Source organism: Pristiophorus japonicus, unplaced genomic scaffold (assembly GCF_044704955.1).
Source record: "Pristiophorus japonicus isolate sPriJap1 unplaced genomic scaffold, sPriJap1.hap1 HAP1_SCAFFOLD_325, whole genome shotgun sequence".
In the NCBI taxonomy this organism is placed as follows: domain Eukaryota; kingdom Metazoa; phylum Chordata; class Chondrichthyes; family Pristiophoridae; genus Pristiophorus; species Pristiophorus japonicus.
This window is the reverse complement of record NW_027253052.1, coordinates 292,745-313,138: the sequence shown is the minus strand read 5'-3', so window position 1 is coordinate 313,138 and position 20,394 is coordinate 292,745. Positions and strand designations below refer to the sequence as shown.

Genomic DNA, 20,394 nt, shown 5'->3' with positions numbered 1-20,394 from the left:
TCGTCTCAGCAACTTATTCTCTAATTCCCATTTTTTTCCCTTCCTTTACTGACTTCTCAGGTGGGTTAACAGGCAGCTTAGATCTCTTCCCCTAGATATCTCCAAAACTCTCTCCTGCTCGTTTAGACCGTTCGTGCCTTTTTCTGGATAATCCATTTCGTGTTAGGCTTCACCTATCTGACACACTCCCACCCACTCCCTTCTTTCAGGGAGTAAAGCGATTAAGTGGCGCCGGTCCACCACTAACCCGAACCTTACACTCCTAACTCTGTGAATCCCACTTTTGACATCACTGTAAGATTAGAATGGTTAGCAGTGGAGAATAGAAGCCGGGGTTTAACTCTGCATTCCAGAATGATTCTGGAATGGTGAGCAGTTTTGGCAGCCGAGAGCAGGACCCGATAATGCTTTATGTGGTCCAGCCAGATCTGGCGGTGAATGGCTAAACCAGTTCGCCATATCCGTTCAAGTCTGCGTCATTTGGACGTAAGGGAGCAAAGATCAGAGCTGTACCAGGGCGAGTGGCCATGGTGAGAGAGAGTAATTGTTTTAATAGGGACTAGGGCATCAAAGATGGTGGTGAGGGTGTGATTGAGCAAATCGGTAGCTGCAGAAATGACATGGTGAATGGACTGTCAAAGGCTGGACAGTTGAGAGTTCATAAGTGCAAAAGTGGAAAAGAGTCGGGAGAGAGGTTTTTCCAGGGGTGGACACAGAAAGAGGTAGGGTTGGGCGGGGGTGGAAGGGTGATGTGGGTGGAGAGCGACATGAGGAAGAGGTCAGAGGTGACCTTATCTGCAATTGACATGATGCTAAGCCATATTCAGTTTTAGGCCTCATTTAAACGCCGCCGGCAAACGGCAAGTGCCAAACGGGCATCTTGCTGCAGCTCACTGGTCTGGCTCCTAAGGTGAGCTGGCCAGCAGTACAGGTCTGGAAGGAGGTGGGTCTCAAACAGGATGGCAGTGCGTCCAGCCAGGAGGTGCCAAATGTGCGGCTGTGAGTTGAATCCTCAGATTCTTAACTCATACCCTGCTGCATCAATTGAGATCCTCCTGTGGAAATGAGGAAGGGGAGAGTACCTAGGAGGAACACTCTCAATCCCTTATAAGAAGGAAACCATCACCTCCCCCAAAACTCTCCAGGAGATGTTAGTAGCTGCTTCTAGTAAATGGCAAAATGGGGCTCAAATTGGTTGAAGTAAAGAGCACAACACCTTGCCTGGTCCCTCATCCATCGTTTGACTGAGATGTCTCTGCTCCAATCGCTGAGGGAGGTGGTGGCGATTGCGTGGAGTGGGGAACAGGTTTGCTTGGGCGGCCAGGGGAGAAGCACTCTTGCTCCTCCTGGTCCACAAACAGTGCAGGAAAGGCACTTACGTACTCCATGCAGCAGTCCTCAGGTTTAATATCCCACCCGACCCAAACCCACCTGTTTTTGGATGTTAAAATTACCCCATCATTTTCAAATTTTCTTTGCATAATATCCAGCCACATAGATGGAGATTTTAACTTGTTTACAGCCAGTTATGTTGTTGTTTTTTTATACAGCATAGTTTAAAAGTTTAATTCATCACAACCCAAGCCTTAACTTTCATTTTTTCTTCACAGCAATGACTGTTTTCAATAATTGTTGTATAGGAACTTGCAAACTAGGATTTTCTGGGGATTTTTACTGTTTGACATCACTTAGCATTTAAGCAGCCTACAGGAGATAAATTAACTTTGATATCTGGATCATCATCTATTCTTGTTCCATTATAGCAAGAGCATACAGGACAACACAGCCTTTTCTCTACTTTAAATGTCCATACATTTATTTTCCAGACAGTCCTGAGCATGTAAACTATGTGCTAATGATTAATCCAAACTTGAATGTCTATTTATGGAAAGTTACACTTCTCATACAATGCATCAGACAGCTGAACATTCCAACATTGTTCTTATCTTGTGTTATGATCTCTTGACCATCTTGTGCTGGAATCAACTTTTTGAAATTTTTTTCCTTCTTGGATGCATTTAGAACAGGAGTTATTACTTTCCGTGGCTGTGACTCCACTGTGTCTGTTTCTTTTATTTCCGTTTGGCTATCTTGACAATCTGTAAAATCAATGGTACAAAGCACTGAGTGGCACCAAAATACAATAATTGTCAATTAATAAGCTGTGGCATGTGGATACTAATGATTGAGTACTTTGAATCTCTACATTGGAGAATGGGATGTTATCCTTTCTAGTGCTTGGGTTCAGGATGACCCTGCTCCTCTCTGCAATGATTGCTAAACTTTATAGGATTACCCATGACCATATAAATATAAACGGGACGTTCTTCAGATCAGTGGGATTTCAATGTCTATTAAGACGAGGAACTTTAGTTGCCGAGTGAGCCATGCTGTTATTGTTATCTAACCTTTTCTGAAAAATTAATGTAGTCCTGAAATGTCCTTGTTTTGTGTGAACGTGATTTCCGCCACACTTCTGGCAACTTTTCGCCGGCAGAAGGCTGCAGCTACGACAATATTCTGAGTCATGGTCTCGGCTTCAATCACAAACTTTGGTAATGCATTCCCCATGCTCACAACCCTCTTTTTAAAAACATTTCTCCTGCTCTCTGTTCGAAATCTCTTACATTTAATCTTATATCTATGTCCTCTTGTTTTGGATTTCTCAATTACTGGGAATGTTTTGTTCATATATACTCTGTACCATCCCTTCATATTTTTAAACACCTTTATTAAATCTCTCATCCAATGAGAACAGCCTCATTAATCACTCCCAATCAGCTCTAAGTAATTCTGTTGTATGTTATGTGGAGAATTTGTAAAGTTTAATCTTGGGTCTGGGGAGATACTTTGCTGTCCATTTCATCTTTTCCATTTCCATTCCATGCACTATTCTTGAGTAAAGAAGGACACAGATAACCTGCTCTCAAGACTTAACTAATGTGGTCAGCTGTGAGAGGTCTCGAACTTTATATTCCTTTTCGAGAGAATAACTGAATGTCTCCCACCCATGAATGGCCATGATCAGCAACTCACTGTGCAATCATTTAAAATCACAGACCAATGGTGTGACAGGCAATGAATTAGTGCCGAGGCCATTCTTACAATCTGTAACTTCTCTTATATTGTTGTAAATTGATTCAACCCATCACATTAAAAGTCACAGACCAGCTGTGTTTATTTTAAATCTTTGGTCAAATTCACCCATCCAGTAGGGAGCCACGTTTGAAGGGAGTGTTGGTCGGAGTTAGGCCGACTCTTCAACTTACACTCCCTTTGGATGTGGTTCACTGTCAGGAACAACCGATTGGAGAACTCAAGCTTCAGCCCCATTTCTGCCAAAAAGAACATTTAGTACTTTTTAAATCTATAAACTTTTACATTTATAAACATTCCCTTAAATTTACGTGTAAACTTTTATGAAAGCACGAGCTTTAAATTTTCTAATAAATCTTTAATTTAATACATAGGGGGCCCGAAATTGGTCGACGCGTAAGGTTCTCCCATTTCTCAGAGGTATGCCGGTGGTATGTCGTTTCACACAAGCAGCATACCGGCGACACCTAAGAGGACAAAATTGGTCAAAACATTTTCGGCGTTATGTCGGCGGTATGTCAGCGATCTGCATCGGCGGTATTTATCCTAGTAGTCGATCCAGAGCGACTATCTCCTCGATGGCCGGTGTGGCACGGAACTGCGCATACGCACAGTTTTTTCCCATTTTTTTTACACAAGTGTTTTACCTGAAATTTTAGGGGTCAGGGGGTCACCCGCGCATGGCAGTGAGTTGAAGAGGAGGGAGAGAGAGTGGGAAGGAGCAGCAAGCTAGTCGACGGGCAGTTACTTGAAAAAACCCAATCTATTCCTACCAACTAGTAATTCTCCAGTTTGAAGACTAAGAAGATATATTTAATAAAGCAAAAATCATACAAATACAAAGATTATCGCAATGTTAAAAAAGACATCCAAGCGCAGGAGCATCAAAAAGAAGGGGAGGCTGAGGGCACCTACCTCCAATGAGACGGAGTTACCTGTCCTTCTGAAACACATAACAGAGAGGTACTCTGAGCTAATCAAGGGTGGTTGTGGGAAGCCCTCCCCAAATGAGCACAATCAAATATGGGATGAGATTGGGGAGGCTATGTCTTCTAAAAGTACGATGGTACACCGGGGAAAGGTGCCATAAGAGGTGAAACAACTTGGTGAGTGTAGCAAGAGTAAATAATGATTAATGTAATTTCAGTGTCACATGAATGATGTTATTTATCTTAAGATTATGGTGATGTATTCATGCTTTTCAGGCAATGACAAAAGGATCAACGCAGTGCTTTTTGTGTGTGTGTGTGTGTTTGTGCGATGTTAAATGGATTGATGATTTTTACATTGATTTACTTTACTTTCTGCAGAAGAAGACATCTGCAATAGCAGCCGATCAATATCACACAGCGGGAGGACCCACAACCCAGGAGCCTCTTGCTGACATTGAACATAAGAACGTAAGAAATAGGAGCAGGAGTAGGCCATACGACCCCTCAAGCCTGCTCCGCTATTTAATACAATCATAGCTGATCCGATCATGGACTCAGGTCCACTTCCCTGCCCGCTCCCCATAACCCCTTAATCCCTTATCGGTTAAGAAGATCTGTGCCCTGTCCCTGGTTGGGGAGAGCAACCATGCCACCACCAGTATTGGAGCTGACCCACTCACACAAGATAGTAAGTTGAATAAAATGCAGTTTGTGTTGCAGTCCTCTCACGTCATGTAATGTAACTGTAACTGTAATGTTGGCCTGATATAATGTAAGTTTATTGCACTGTAATGTTGACCTCATGTGATGTACTGCAATGTTGGGGAGATGTAACGCATGCATATATGTATTGTATGTCTGCGATATGTAATGCAGTACTGCAGCAGTGGTGGACATTTAAGTAAGACTGCGATAAGACTCTGTACTATGTACTAATGTAACCCTGACCAATTCCCTGGTGCCAAGCTTTTTAAAATATTGATTTGTACTTCCAGACTTGGATGATTCAGACTACAGATGACAGACCCACTGCCTCCACCTCTGGCGTCACCCAGCCCTCTCCTGACACCACTGGCAGAGATGAGGAAGATAAAGAGGAAGAGGAAGAGCCACTGATCCGGCAGCCAGTGGAGGTGGGGGTGGAGACGGAGGAGGATACACCAGTTGCATGTGGGCCAGTTGGAACATCCTCCACCATGGAGTCTGTATTCAGGGGATTCCCCCATGGCTCCACTGATTCTGCTGGACCAAGTGTTGCAGCGCCTTTGCCGCAGCAACGGAGGTTGGTGCAGGAAAGGTCGGTTGCTGTAGGCGTGTACCAGGACATGGTGCATCTATCACAGGCCAGCATCGACATAGATTGAGAGCTGCTCGACCATGACTACAATAGCCACAAACATCAGAGCAGCAGTCGGAGGAAAGGTTGCGTACGATCACCGCGATGGAGCAAACCGCAGACGCCGTCGAAGCCATGCGGCAATTAATGGGATCGGGACATGGTGTGGAATCCCCCGTGCCATAGTAGTCAGATCGACAGCACCCGAGGGTGGGGAGCTGCCTCTTTTCCAGCACTGAAGCCTTACCTTTCACATCACAAGCTTCTCCTGAGGCCCCATTTATTGCGCTTGTAATGTCTGAGCCCCAACGATAGCAACGCCACTCGGGGTGCTGTGCTGCACGCCGATTTAGTACCACCACAGGGAGGTCCATGCCCAGGGGCACTGGGAAAGGGAAGGGCGGAAGTAAGAAAGGGGGGAATAGTCCCAAGGATGGTGTAGCATATGTGCATGGACGGGGCAGAGGGCATGGGCGGGGAAAGTAAAGGGTCTTTTTGTTGTAATTGAAGTTTGATTTGTAAAAGTTTATTAAAGTTGTAAAATATTTGTTTTGAAGTTGTTATTAAAGTTGTTAAAGTTTTGTTAAAGTTATTATTACAGTTGTTTTATAAGTTTACAAATTTTTTAAATTGTTGTATATTTTTTACATTTTTACATCAACATTTCAATTGAATTTAAGCACTTTTGTGTTAAACTTTTGGGGTAACAGTTATCTGGATCCCAAAACGCAGCACTCCACATTCAAGCAAAGCGTTCATTTATGAGTTGCTGACATAACAATTTTGCAGTGGCATACGCTCTGCATGCCCTCCGCTGTGGTGTTGGGGGGGAAGGGAGTGGCGGTGGTGCCATGGGTTCATCTGGAAGCTCCTCATCATGCTCCTGCCCCTCATTGTCCTCTTCTTCCTCCTCCGTCCCCTGCACTCTCTCCTCAGGTGGTTCCCCTGTGGCAATTCCTGTCCCCGCATGATTGCTAAATTATGCAACATGCAGCACACCACTGTGAACTGAGCAACCTGCTCAGAGTGGTATTGCAGCCTGCCTCCTGAGTGGTTCAAGCATCGAAAGCGCTGCTTCAGCACTCCAATTGTCTTTTCAATTATGATACGTGTGGCTATATGGCTCTTATTGTATCGTTGTGAGGGTTCTGTGTGAGGGTTCCGCAGGGGGGCCAAGAGCCAGATGACGAGGCCGTATCCTTTGCCGCCCAGCATCCATCATTTACCTTGTGGCTCAGGCTTGAAAAGGTTAGACAGAGTGCTCTCCCGCAAGCTGTGCACATCATGGATGCTTCCTGGAAAGTTGGCATTCACTGTCATTATCTGCTGTGTATGGTCGCATATGAGCTGCACATTGAGGGAGTGAAATCCCTTATGGTTTCTGTACACCTCCGCCTCCTGTAATGGTGCTCACAGGGCAATATGGGTACAGTCAACAGCATCCTGCACCTTGGGAAAGCCGGCAATGAATGCAAATCCCAAAGCCCTGTCACTCTGTGCCTCCCTGGTTATTGGGAAGTTTATAAATTCCATCCGGCGTGCATACAGTGCTTCGGTTACCTGTCAAATGCAGCGATGAGTAGCGTACTGAGACATACAACATATGTCCCCAGCTGATGCCTGAAAAGACCCATATGCATAAAATGAAAGTGCCGCAGTCACCTTCATCTCGACAGAGTGCAGTAATGTTGCTGGTACTGGACTGCAGGTCTACCTTAATGAGCTGGCATATCTCAGTGATGACCTCTTTTTGGAAGCACAGCCTTCGGACACACTGTCGATCGGCCATGTCCAAGTTTGAACACTTCTCCCTGAAGATCCTTTGTGAATAAGGCCTCCTCCTCCTCCTCCTCATCAACATTCTGCGACCTCTTTCATTACCCTTATTACTAAGCTGAATAAACTTCCTCACATCTGGTTCCTCCATTAGACAGTTTATCAGCGATACAGGCTGAGATAATACAGGCCCCATTCTTGATAAAATTATAACTAAAATGCCTTTCTATCTTAATAAGTTGCTCAGTAATAGTAAATATACCTTTTCCATTCAAAATTGCACTGTAAAATCAGTTTACCTCAGAAATACAGAGCTTCTGCTTTAGTTCCCAATTTGCAAAATGGCGGATCCATGCACTCCGCCCATTCCCACCCACTTACCACCACGTAAAACCACCTTTTCCAGGACAGTACGCAGCTCCGGTGGTATGTCAGTGGTATAAGATGAAAATCGGAGTTTTTGGGCGGTACGCGGGCAGTAGGGGGCGGTATGTCGACCAATTTCAGCCCCCTAGAGTTGTCAGCTCCAGAAGGAGGCATTCCTGGAGTTTGTTCTGATGTTCTGATCACATGACATCTGATCACAGGACTTCTACAAAGATTATTGCATTCACCTTATAAAGGGGATCCCTATAGCTGAGTGTCTTTGCATGTGGTCTTGTGCCAACAGCTACTGTGTGAAAAGCTCCAAGAACTACGAGGCATCCAGGAGCTGGCAAAGAGGGGAGACCAAGGGTGGAGAAGAGGGGAAACTGAGGGCAGGGAGTGGGGAAATGGAGGATGGGGAAGAGGGGAAATCACAGGTGGGGGAGCGAAAGGTGGGAGGAACTTTGATTGCACCAGTAACTAATGGTAACTCACTGAAATTGCACAGATATTGAATAGTAACGCTGGTAACACTCAGATTTCCCTCATAACCAATAGCAATACAACAACTCACAGAGTGAGTAATAGGTGTAATGCCCCTGTATCCTACCTGTAATTAGTAGTAATCCTATAACCTATTGATATTCACCCTGAAACAATGGCCAGAATCCTCTGCACCGCAGAAGGTGCGGTGAAGCTTCCTGATTTTAACAGGCCCTTCTCTCTCCAGATCTCCTTGGACTCTGCTTTGGACTCTGGTTCCATGTGAAGGTGACAATTCTCAGCTGGCAACCTCAGTCAGAGCTAATATGTACTTAGATTTCACATGTCAAAACCGGCCTGTACAGATCGACCTAAACCAAAGCGAGACACTGCACATAGAGCTCGGTGTTTCTCACTTCTCACAGGACACATCCTCCTAAACACACCTCAGCACCCTGACTCAATAAAGGAGAGTTTTCATAGAATTATAGAAATTATAGCACAAGAGGAGGCCATTAGTTCCAGGATGCTGGTGCTCCCTACTGAAACCCCATTCTTTCCAGATCCTTTTATATTCTTCCTTTTCAAATATTTATCCCATACCCTTTTAAATTAAGTTTTAGTCTCTAACTTAATCACCACATTTGGTGAAGGATCCTATAGTCTAATAGCCCTCAGCTCAAGAAGCTTCCTCCTGCCTACCTCTTGGTTCTTCCAGTGAGAATCCTTGAGGTGGGGGGCAAAATTGGGCTCCTTTGAGCCTCCCCTGCAGCATCACCAGGCGAAAACACCGACAGCTGCAGGAGGCATGCATCGGGTGGCCAGCTGCTTCAAGGGCGATACTTAAAGGCGAGGTGGCTCAGGTAAGTAAACAAAAAACTTACTTCTCTCTTGCAGGTTTTTTCGCGGGTTCCTGCCCGCAATTGATCGGGCGGGATCATGGCTGCCGTCATGGAGAAGGTAAGCCTTTTTTCCTTTGCAGAGCTGACAGCTGTAATGTCTGTAAGCTTGTAATGTTTGTAGCTCCACACTGTGGATGTGGACATATTGTGTACTGCAAGTGCAGGGTTAATAATAAACAGAACTAGGCAGATTCCGGAGATTTCGGAGAGAGCTGCCTGCCATGTTAGAAAGCTGTGTGTGCTGTGCTCTGTGAAGATATCACATTTGGCGACGGAAGATCAAGCTTAAATTTTGTTGGTGAAGGATTCAGCCAGCCGACAGAGAGACTTTGGAAGTTTCTGTCTTTGGAAAAAAGCTACAAAATCCGAGGTAAAATACAGCACACGGTGTGAACAGCTAGAGAGTAAAATGGCAGATGTATTGGGACATTTAAGAGAATATAGACACAATTGGGAATGTTTTAAAGTGTATGTGGATCGGCAAGAAATGTATTTCATTGCAAATAACATAATCGAAATTCCAGACAATGCAGTCCAGAACCGGGCTGTGTTGGAACGTAAAAAAGCGATCTTCTTATCGGAGGCAGGTCCAACATTGTATGACACTCTTGTAAATCTGCTTGTGCCCGACGAGCAAAAGGACACGACGCTGAAAGAGATTTTAACGAAGCTGGAGCAGCACTATAACCCCAAACCATTAGAAATTGCTGAAAGCTATCGTTTCGGGATTCGGAATCAATATGCTGATTAAAGTATCAGTGATTACATCGTAGCATTAAAGAAGCTATCGATGCACTGTAATTTTGGAAGCTTTTAAAAATGATCATTGCGGGATCATTTTGTTTGTGGGGTGAAAAATGATGTGATCAGAAGGAAGTTATTGACGATGGATGACTTGAATTTTGAGATTGCTTGTCAGACAGCGAGGTTGATGGGCATGGCCGAACAATATTCCCGATAATTAAATAATGATTACGGTCAGTCAACTGAGGTAAATCACCTGCAGGTTCAAAGTAAAAGACGGGCATGGCCGAAAGTGTCAGAAACTGGAAATTCTATCGGAGCGTCGAAGTCATGCAATAGGTGCTTAGGACAACACATTGCTCAAAGTTGTCCATACGTGAAGGCAGAGTGTTTCTTCTGCAGGAAGACTGGGCATCTTGTGAAGGCATGCCGACTGAAGGGTAAACCAGCTTTTAAAGCTATGAGTCCAGAGTTCAAAGCTATGAGTAGAAATCCAAAGAGACTACATAGCATGGAAGAACAACAACAGGACGAGGAGATGTTAGAGTTACACGTCATCAGGAGCACGAAGTTAATGGACAGCGATTCGGAAAGCATCAAAATCCACATAGAATTTGCGGGATTCAAGATACCAATGGAAATTGAGTGTAGTACCAGAGTCACTATACTGCAACAAATTGCGTGATTTCCAACTGGAGAAATCCAAGATAGAGCTGTGAGGCCACTCAGGAGAGAAAATTCCTGTGGTAGGTCATATCACCGTACCGGTGAAAAATAAAGATCAATTTCAGAACTTGCCTCGAATAGTAGTGAAAGGAGACAAGCCTGCCATACTCAGAAGAAATTGGTTGAGCTCACTGAAGCTGGATTGGAGTAAGATTTTCTGTGTGGAAGCGAGGTTTTCATCAACGGATGAGGTTATCAAGAAGTATCCGAAGGTGTTCTGCGAAACGGGCAGTCCGATCCAAGGCTTCAAGGCGAATGTCAGGGTACAGAAGGACGCTAGATCGGTTTACTACAACCCACTTTCTGTACCATATGCACTCAAGGAGAAAGTTGAGCAAGAACTAGAGACTGAGAACATTATTTGTAAGATAGATCAATGTAATTGGGCTATACTCATTGTTGTTGTATCTAAGTCCAATGGTAAGTTAAGATTGTGTGGTGATTATAAAGTAACCATAAACCAGGTTCCAGAGGGTAATGTCCCCAACACAATGGCGAATATAGAAGATTTGTTCACAACACTGACAGGTGGTCAGATCTTCTGAAAACTGGATCTTACGAATGCCTACTTACAGCTTGAACTAGATGAGGAGTCCAAGTCATGTTTGACTATAAATACTCATCTAGGCCTATATCAATTTAATAGGCTATCGTTTGGAGTGTCTTCCGCCCCTGCCATATTCCAAGGGGTGATGAACCAGATGTTGCAAGGTATTGAAGGGATAGTATGTTATTTGGATGACATACTAATTTCAGCACCAAATAGGCAAATTCGTAATAACATATTGAATGAAGTCCTCAAACGGCTAGAGAAGCACAGAGTACGAGTGTCTGCTCGTAAGTGTGAGTTATTTAAAAACTCAGTAGAGTACTTAGGGTACAGAGTAGACAAAGGTGGTTTACATCCAACCATGGAAAAATTGGATGCAATTAGAAATGCACCCACTCCCAGGAATTTCACTGAACTTCGTTTATTCTTGGGTCTTTTGAACTATTATGGGAAGTTCCTACCAAATTTGGCGACATTATTACATCCACTGAATGAACTTTTGAAAAAACAGGTCCATTGGAAGTGGTCAAAAGAATGCGATACAGCATTCAAGGAGTGTAAAAGCAAATTGGTAGAGAGCACCATGTTATGACATATCTAAGGAGATTAAGCTAGCATGTGATGCCTCTCCGTATGGAGTTGGGGCAGTAATCTCTCATGTATTATGTAGTGGGGAGGAGAGACCAATTGCTTTTGCTTCACGCACTCTCAGTGCCAGTGAGAGTCATTATGCGCAAATTGAAAGGGAAGCTTTTGCATTAATTTTTGGAGTCAAGAAGTTTCACAAATACTTGTATGGTCGTAAGTTTACCATCGTTACGAACCATAAGCCCCTAACAGCAATCCTCCATCCAAACTCCCCAGTTCCAACATTAGCTGCAGCCCGAATGCAGAGATGGGCTTTGATTTTGTCAGCATATACATATGATATTGAATACAGATGATCAGCTGATCACAGTAATGCTAATGCAAAGTCTGGATTGCCTTCACCATCACAAGTTAAACCCGATAGGGAGGAAGTGTTTTATTTTTCATACATTGATGAACTGCAAGTTACAGCTGAAGAGATTGGTAGAGCAACCAAACGTGACCCAGTGATGTCAAACGTGGATGAGTATATTGCAAATGGATGGCCAAACTACACATCCATTCTTCATTCGTTGGAATGAATTATCAGTCGATAAAGATTATATCGTGTGGGGTGCAAGAGTGGTTATACCAAATAAATTCAGGTCCAAATTATTAGGAGATCTTCATGACCAGCACCTGGGAATGTGCTTGACCAAGAGTTTTGCACGCAGTTATTTATGGTGGCCAGGTCTTGATAAAGATATAGAGTACATCGTGAGTCAGTGTACGACATGTCAATCGGTAAGCAAGCAACCACCACCAGTACCTTTACAGCCATGGAAATGGCCTCCCAGGGTGTGGCAAAGGCTACATATTGATTTTGCTGAGTTAGAAGGACAACAATTGTTCATTGTGATTGATAGCCATTCGAAGTGTGTTGATGTGTTTCCAATGTGTAAAATAACAATAAGTAAAACATTGGACATTTTACGAAAATTATTTTCTTCATTTGGCCTCCCTGAAGAGATTGTTTCAGATAATGGACCACAATTTTGTTCAGAAGAATTTGCACAATTCACGAGCAAAAATGGTGTGAAACATACCAAGGTTCCACCATACCATCCTGCTTCGAGTGGTGCAGCAGAGCGTACTGTACAAATTGTAAAATGTGCCCTCATAAAACAAATGTTAGATCCAAATCCAAGGAAATGACAGTTGACATCGGATCACAAATTGGCTAATTTTTTGATTACATATCGAAATACTACTGGTAGAACACCAGCAGAGTTGTTTCTCAAACGACAGTCTCGAACCAAATTCTCGTTGTTAAAGCCAAATTTGGCACAGTCCGTAGAAGAGACACAATTCAGACTGAAAGAGAATCATGATAAAGGTGGAGTAAAAGAGAGAAGTATGAAATTAAACCAGAAGGTGAGAGTGAAGAACCATCACCATAAATGGTTAAAGTGGTTACCAGGAAGAATGGTGAAGATATGTGGTCCTCGCACATATTTGGTAAAGATGTTTGATAATGGACAAGTTAGGTTTGTTCATATTGATCATATTTTACCTACAGACATGGAAGGAGTTGAAGGTGGGAATGAGTCAATTATTTCTGACACATTAGATAGTTTTGATATACCAGTAGCAAATCCTAAATCCAATGTACTGGAAACAAATCCAGGAGAGAATCAGAATGAAAGTCTGAGTCCGAGTCAGGAAAACAAAGAGCCTGAAGTTAGAGTGAGTTCAAATGAAAATCAGGGAAATTCCATGGAGGAAAACATTCCGCAGGATGAGCCTCGAATGAGTGTGAAATCGACACCATGTTTGGAAAGTTCTGTTCGAGAGCGAAGGTATCCTCTTCGAAACAGAAAACAAGTGGTAAAGTTAAATTTGTAAATATGGAAAAAAAAATAAGTTTATATCCTGTGTTATGTATAAACATGAAAGTTATGTATGATGTTTGTTATAATAACTTCTTCATTAAGGAGGGAGAAGTGTAATGTCTGTAAGCTTGTCATGTTTGTAGCTCCACACTGTGGATGTGGACGTATTGTGTACTGCAAGTGCAGAGTTAATAATAAACAGAATGCGGCAGATTCCGGAGACTCCCGAGAGAGCTGCCTGCCATGTTTAGAAGCTGTGTGTGCTGTGCTCTGTGACTATATCACAACAGCGATGGCCCTTCCCTTCAAGGCTGATCTGATCTTGGCCACAACTCCATTTTCCTGTCTGTTCACCATAATCCTTGACTCTCCTATAGTTCAAGAATCTGCCTTTCTCAGCCTTGAATATATTCAATGACTCAGCCTCCACAGCTCTCTGGGGTAGAGAATTCCAAACATTCACGACCCTCTGAGAGAAGAAATTCCTCCTCATCTACATCTTAAATGGACGACCTCTTATTCTGAAACTATGCTCCCTTGTTCTAGATTCTCCCATGAGGGGAAACATCCTCTCAGCATCAAGCCCCCTCATAATTTTGCATGTTTCAAGATGATCACCTCTCATTCTTCTAAACTCCAATGACTATCATCATCGGCAGTCCCTGGAATCGAGGAAGACTTGCTTCCACTCTAAAAGCGAGTTCTTAGGTGACTGAACAGTCCAATGCAAGAATTACAGTCTCTGTCACAAGTTGGACAGACGGTCGTTGAAGGAAAGGGTGGGTGGGACTGGTTTGCCACATGCTCCTTCCGCTGCCTGCGCTTAGTTTCTGCATGCTCTCGTCGACGAGACTCGAGGTGCTCAGCGCCCTCCCGAATACACTTCCTCCACTGAGGGCGGTCTTTGGCTCAGGACTCCCAGGTGTTGGTGAGGATGTTGCATTTTATCAAGGAGGCTTTGAAGGTGTCCTTGAAATCTTTCTTCTGCCCACCTTGAGCTCGCTTGCCGTGTGGGAGTTCTGCGTAGAGTGCTTGCTTTGGGAGTCTTGTGTCAGGCATGTGAACAATGTGGCCCGCCCACCGGAGCTGGTCGAGTGTGGTCAGTGTTTTGATGCTGGGGATGTTGGCCTGATTGAGAATGCTAATGTTGGTATGTTTGTCCTTCCAAAGGATTTGCAGGATCTTCCGGAGACATCGTTGGTGTTATTTCTCCAATGATTTGAGGTGTCTACTGTATATGGTCCACGTCTCTGAGCCATACAGGAGGGCAGGTATCTCTACAGCCTTTGGACCATGAGGTTGGTGGCAGATTTGAGGGCCTAATCTTTGAACGCTCTTTTCCTCAGTCAACCGTAGGCTGCGCTGGTGCACTGGAGGCAGTGTTGAACCTCGTCGTCGATGTCTGCCCTTGCTGATAATAGGCTCCCGAGGTATGGGAAGTGGTCCACGTTGTCCAGGGCCACGCCATGGATCTTGATGACTGGGGGGCAGTGCTGTGTGGCGGGTCAGGTTGATGGAGGACTTTTGTCTGACGAATGTTTAGTGTAAGGCCCATGCTTTCGTACGCCTCAGTGAAGATGCTGGCTATGACTTGGAGTTCAATCTCTGAATGTGCGCAGACGCAAGCGTCATCCGCGTACTATAGTTCAATGACAGAGGTTGGGATGGTCTTGGATCTGGCCTTGACAACGAAGGTTGAACAGGTTCCCACTGGTTCTGTAGTTTAGTTCCACTCCAGCAGGGAGCTTGTTAAGTGTGAGGTGGAGCATTGCAGCGACCAGTCTGACTGTGGCAACTATAGAATGAGTATAGGCCCATCTGCTCAACATTTCCTCATAAGACAATCCCTTCATCTCAGGAATGAACCTAGTGAAGCTTCTCTGAACTACTTTCAATGCAAGTGTATAACTTCTTAAATAAGGAGACCAAAACTGTACGCAGTACTCTTGGTGTGGTTTCACCAATGCCCTGTACAATTATAGCAAGAGTTCCCTACTTTTATACTCCACTCCAAAAAGGCTGCTCACCACCACCTTCTCAAGGGTAATTAGGGCAATAAATGCTGGCCTTGCCAGCGACTTCTATATCTCATGAGTGCAAGATGAGTACAGCGCTGATCCATTCACTGACCCGTCTGCTGCCTATTGCGCTCCAGGAAGGAAGTGCAGCGCTTGATTTAGTACGCCACTTCCTTGAGTGCAAATGCTACATTTTTTTTAAGTTTGAAATCATTAAAAGTTAGCACCCCATTTGGGATGCTACCCAATTACCTCCCCCCACTCCCCCTCCCCATCTCCTTTCCCTAGTTCCCCATTCGCCCACCAGTGGAAAGAATCTTTCACTATACACCCAAAGTAAGGTCCCAGGTATCGCTTACCCCTTTACTTGTTGCTCCTCTCTCCATGCCGTACCCACTCATCACATTGCTGCTGCGGATCCTGGCTTTGCAGAAAATGCTGGTCATCACTCCCACTCCCACCACATTCTCCAATCCCCACTTGAACCCCATTCCCCATCTCTCCCCTGACCTCCCATCTCCTCTCCCACGAGCCCCCATTCCCCAACCACCATCTCTCCCTTCAAGCCTCCATTCCCCAATCTCCATCTTCCCCTCCAAGCCCCCCTGGGAACAGCAGCATAGTAATTATGTTATTGGACAAGTAATCCAGAGGCCTGGACTAATGATCTATGGATTGAGTTGAAATTCTACCATGGCACCTGGGAAATTTAACTTCAGTTAATTAAATAAATCTGGAACAAAAAGCTAGTATCAGCAAGCATGAAACTACCAGATTGTCGTAAAAACCCATCTGGTTCACTAATATCTTTTAGGGAGGGAAATCTACCCAGTCTGGCCTATATGTGACTCCAGAGCCACAACAATGTGGTTGATTCTTAACTGCCCCTCTGAAATGGCCTAGCAAACCACTCTGTTGTACCAAATCACTACGACAAAGTCACTGTGGGCGTACCTTCACCACACAAACTGCAGTGGTTCAAGAAGGCAGCTCACCACCACCTTCTCAAGGGCAATTAAGGCAATAAATGCCGGCCTTTCCAGCAACGCCCACATCCTAGGAATTAATTTTTTTAAATCCCTGAGCACCCCCCATTCCCTAGTCTCTATCTTCAATGTCCATCTCTCTCCACCTGTTCCCATTCCCTGCCTCCATCTTCCTCTTAAACCCCATTTGCCCAGTCTCCCTCTCTCCCCATTCCCTACTCTCCCCCTCCTATTCCCCAATCTCTCCCCATTCCCCAGTCTCCCCCTCCCATTTTTTGTACACTATAGCTACTAGAAATTGATGAGCATCTTTCTGACCTCCTCACTTTCCCCCCATTTCTTCTTATCTGTACGTTTCTACCTTGTTTCTATCATGTTATAGAGACCAAATTTCTGAAAAGTGCTCTCCTGAAATGGAGCCGTGCCTGCCAGAAGCACCGATCAGGAGATTGTGGTTGTGCTCCTCATGATTTTCTGCCCGTTAATTTAAGTGGTGCTTAAATGTGCTTCTGGCAGATGAGGCTCCTGCCAGGAATTCGCATCTAGGACATTTATCCTAAAGAAAGAAATCCACTGGAGGATTTAAGAATAGTTCTGCTCCTTTCTCCCCTGATTTCCCCTCTCCCCTAATGAATGTGATAACTCAGCATGGGGGACAATCCCACAAGCCGCAGATTGCTTGTCCAAGTGTGAGTCTAGAGAGTGTGTGTTGGGAGATCATTTGATCGTGGAGGCATCACAGCCGAGACTGTTGTTGCCCTCACCAGACGTCCGCACACATGCACTTTACACCGGTAGCTGATGGCTACTGGATATTATTTTATCTCCTCTCTAGCTCAGAAACACTGTCCACATGACAGCGATTAGGTAAGCCAGCACAGGCAGTATAACCTGCACCCAGCCGTCACCTGACTTTAAAGTGTTCATAATGCCCTCTCAGCACAGCAGCTCTTTTGAATCATTGGCAATTTCTTCAATTGGTGAGTCACACAATCAAATACCTCAAGGCAGTTCCCTATTTTCAGCAGGAATGTGGTATGACTGTATAACTGTAACTGAACCAGACACTGAAACACTTGTTTCAGTTAAACCTGCACATTAGTTCTTCACTTCCATCCTTACTGATTAGTTGTGAGCTATCATTTTGTGGACAAGATATCAGACTGATCAGTGAGAGAATTGAAAAGACATTTTTACAATTCACTTGAGTTTGTGGGGTTATTTATTGAAAAAAAAACACTGGGAGGACAATTTTCATCTTCAGATGTAAATCAGTTCAACTTTGTTTTGTTCTGCTTTAAGATTTGCCTCAATCTCAAATGCTCGTGCGCTAATTTTCAAGTATAACCTCATTTGCACAATTATTCACAACTCCCAGGTGGGTCCAGGGAGACATCCCTGGTGGGAAAGGAAAATTGTGTGTCAGTCAAATTTAAGGGGGGGATTAACGGGGAATGTCAAAGGCTCATGAAAACCTGCCAGTTGGGGATTAAAAACAAAAAACCTACAAGAAGGGTTTTAAAAGATCTAATGCACTTTCTTTTAATTCTGTGGGTCTTTTAAAATCGCATTTGCAGGTCCTCTTCAGACATATGTCCCATGAAGTGATCGTGGACCCAATCAAAAGTTACAGCGGGGCATAAAACTAGCTGGAATCTGGCAAAACTGATTTCAGCCAGATATCCCAATTTCTACAGTTCTGCTAGCACATTGGGATGCGAAATGACATTAGGCCCCAGTGGATTGGGTGATACATTGACAAGAACTTTTTGCTGAAGCAATAAATTTGTGGCTGAATGCAGAACCTATTCATTATAAACTTCTCATATATTATGAAGGAATTGAAACAGGTTTGAGGAAAATTGTTTAAACGGAGCTAGAAAGGAGAATTAAAACAAGTGATATTTTAGAAAACAGAAGTTTAGCTTGTGTACCAGTGTAAGGGGTGGTTTGCAGCTTTCCCTTCTGATCTTATATGAGCGGTTCCGAATCGCTACCACACCCTTGGTTCTAGACACTGGAATTATGAAGGGACTGTGACAGACTTGGACAGACAATCGGTTTCAAGGTAGGAAGCAGGTATGGCTTTAATGTGTTTAAAAAGAAGTAAAAGGCACACCTTTAATAACGCACATAGACCAATACACACTGAGGGGTACAACACAATGAATAAAATGTCAAATTACAGCCTGTGGGTAAAAGAATACAGCTTAAACTCTAAATGGGGTAAAGAGGAGAATGCAGAAAACTTTACACAAGTTATCCCAGCCTCCCCCTCCCAATTCCCCTAACTAACTACGTTATAGCTCTGAAGGTTCAGGGTCTATGCTCACCAATCCCTTTCGACAGTTGCCAGTGAATCACGGTTTCGGGGTTCGCTGCACTTGGCCTTCTAGGCGAGCCGCACCCTGGATGGAGGAGAGGATTTCGGACTGCTTAGTCTTCGGTTGGGGGTGCGTCCGTTGATGCGGTAAGTTGCGTTTTGGATGTATGGGGTAAGTACCCACTTTCTTTGGTTAGGAATAGTTTTAGTTAGTCCCTTTTGGTAATTTCTCCCCCGTTGGGTCGTTCAGAAGTAGATTGTAGAGTGGTTGTCAATTTGGTTGCTGACAACCTTCCATTTCATGGGCCTCGTGCTCGGTCAGTTCTTGATGAGTTCTGGTAGTTTCCTTCACTATTCCATTTCTTCACTGTAGAGGAAGCAGGCTGCTTGTGTCTGTGTCTGTGTTACAGTCTGTGTGCTTGTTCGAGTCTGTGCGAGTTCCAGTCTGTGTTCTGCTAGTCTTTCCTTGTAAAACTGGGGGATAGATATATCCCCCAAAAAAGGCTCCATTATCTCCCATCAAATCTCTTGGGCTTTGTTTAAACTGTTCTGTCCATTGATTTTCAAATGTCTTCTTTGTCAGCAGTAATTCGATTAGGGTGTGAGAATGTGCTATCACTGGTTTTGCATTGTTTTAGGATTGTCCAGTTTCCTGACCATGATTTCCATTGTGCTTGATTGGGTAATTCGATTATCTCTTAGGGGGTGGGATCCTTAATGCATGAATTTGCTTCAGAGGTTGGCCCCACCTCCTATATTTGGTAACTCTTTTTTGCAGCCAAAATGTTGCAGAATCTTAAAATTGATATGCTCCTTCCCATAGATGTTTAGGGGATCTCAAGCTTCTGTAATTTATGTCCATTTTGAATTCCCTTTCCTATGAGTCCAAACACTGGCTGGGGGGGGGGGGTCTCTATGAATGCGTCCCCTTTTATCCCCCGCAGGCTTCGTCTGCCCCTTTAAACTCATTTTAAAAGCCCAGAAAGGGATTCTTCTCCTCTGCAGGGGAAAGGTACCTGGAATCTTTGTGAGATATTAGTAAATTCTACACCAGTTAATATAAGTTTATAGTTAGTGTACTTGTGAAATATTATTTATGCACTGATGCTATCTTTGCCACACTTAGCATCACCTATACATGAGCCAAAATCTTAAGTTTTGACAGATAGGGGATCATTTTCAACTTCACCACCTCGGAGATAACCTGGCGTAGTGATTCACCTGCTTATTGTAGGACCCATCACATTTTAATTTCCACTGATTTAAATAGGATGCAAATCGATCTGAATAGGATGGGGTGTGATCCACTCCACCAGGTTATGGCCAGGTTGAAAATTACCCCCATAATTATCGAACAAATCAGCTGGCAAAATATTTCAACACAGAAAGAAGTTAGCCTGACATCAGTCGTCGGGAAAATGCTGGAATCCATTATTAATTAAATGGTAACAGGGCACTTAGAAAATCCTAATAAGATTACACAGAATCAAGATGGGCTATGAAAGGGAAAGTGTGTTTAACAAATTTATTAGAATGTTTTTGAGGCTGTAACTGCCAGGGTCGATAAAGGGGAACCAGTGGATATAATATATTTGCATTTGCAAGTTTGTATATTTGCAAGTTTGCAGACAATACAAAGCTAAGTGGAAAGTAAGCTGTGAGAAGGACACAAAGAGCTTGCAAAAGGATCAAGGAGC

At 43.9% G+C, this 20,394-nt stretch overlaps 2 protein-coding genes across 2 annotated transcripts in view; one reads left to right on the top strand and one right to left on the bottom strand.

Annotated features, from left to right (window-relative positions):
• Nucleotides 1-5,061, top strand: part of LOC139249566 (uncharacterized) — a 211,307-nt gene extending 206,246 nt beyond the window's left edge. Inside the window, exons 4-5 of the transcript XR_011591213.1 lie at nt 4,407-4,496; nt 5,024-5,061. The gene's annotated coding sequence lies outside the window, so the exon portion shown is untranslated. The remainder of the gene's footprint in view (nt 1-4,406; nt 4,497-5,023) is intronic.
• The window catches only part of LOC139249565 (zinc finger protein 462-like), a 302,212-nt gene continuing 283,759 nt past the window's right edge, over nt 1,942-20,394 (bottom strand). Inside the window, exon 7 of the mRNA XM_070872509.1 lies at nt 1,942-2,099. The gene's annotated coding sequence lies outside the window, so the exon portion shown is untranslated. The remainder of the gene's footprint in view (nt 2,100-20,394) is intronic.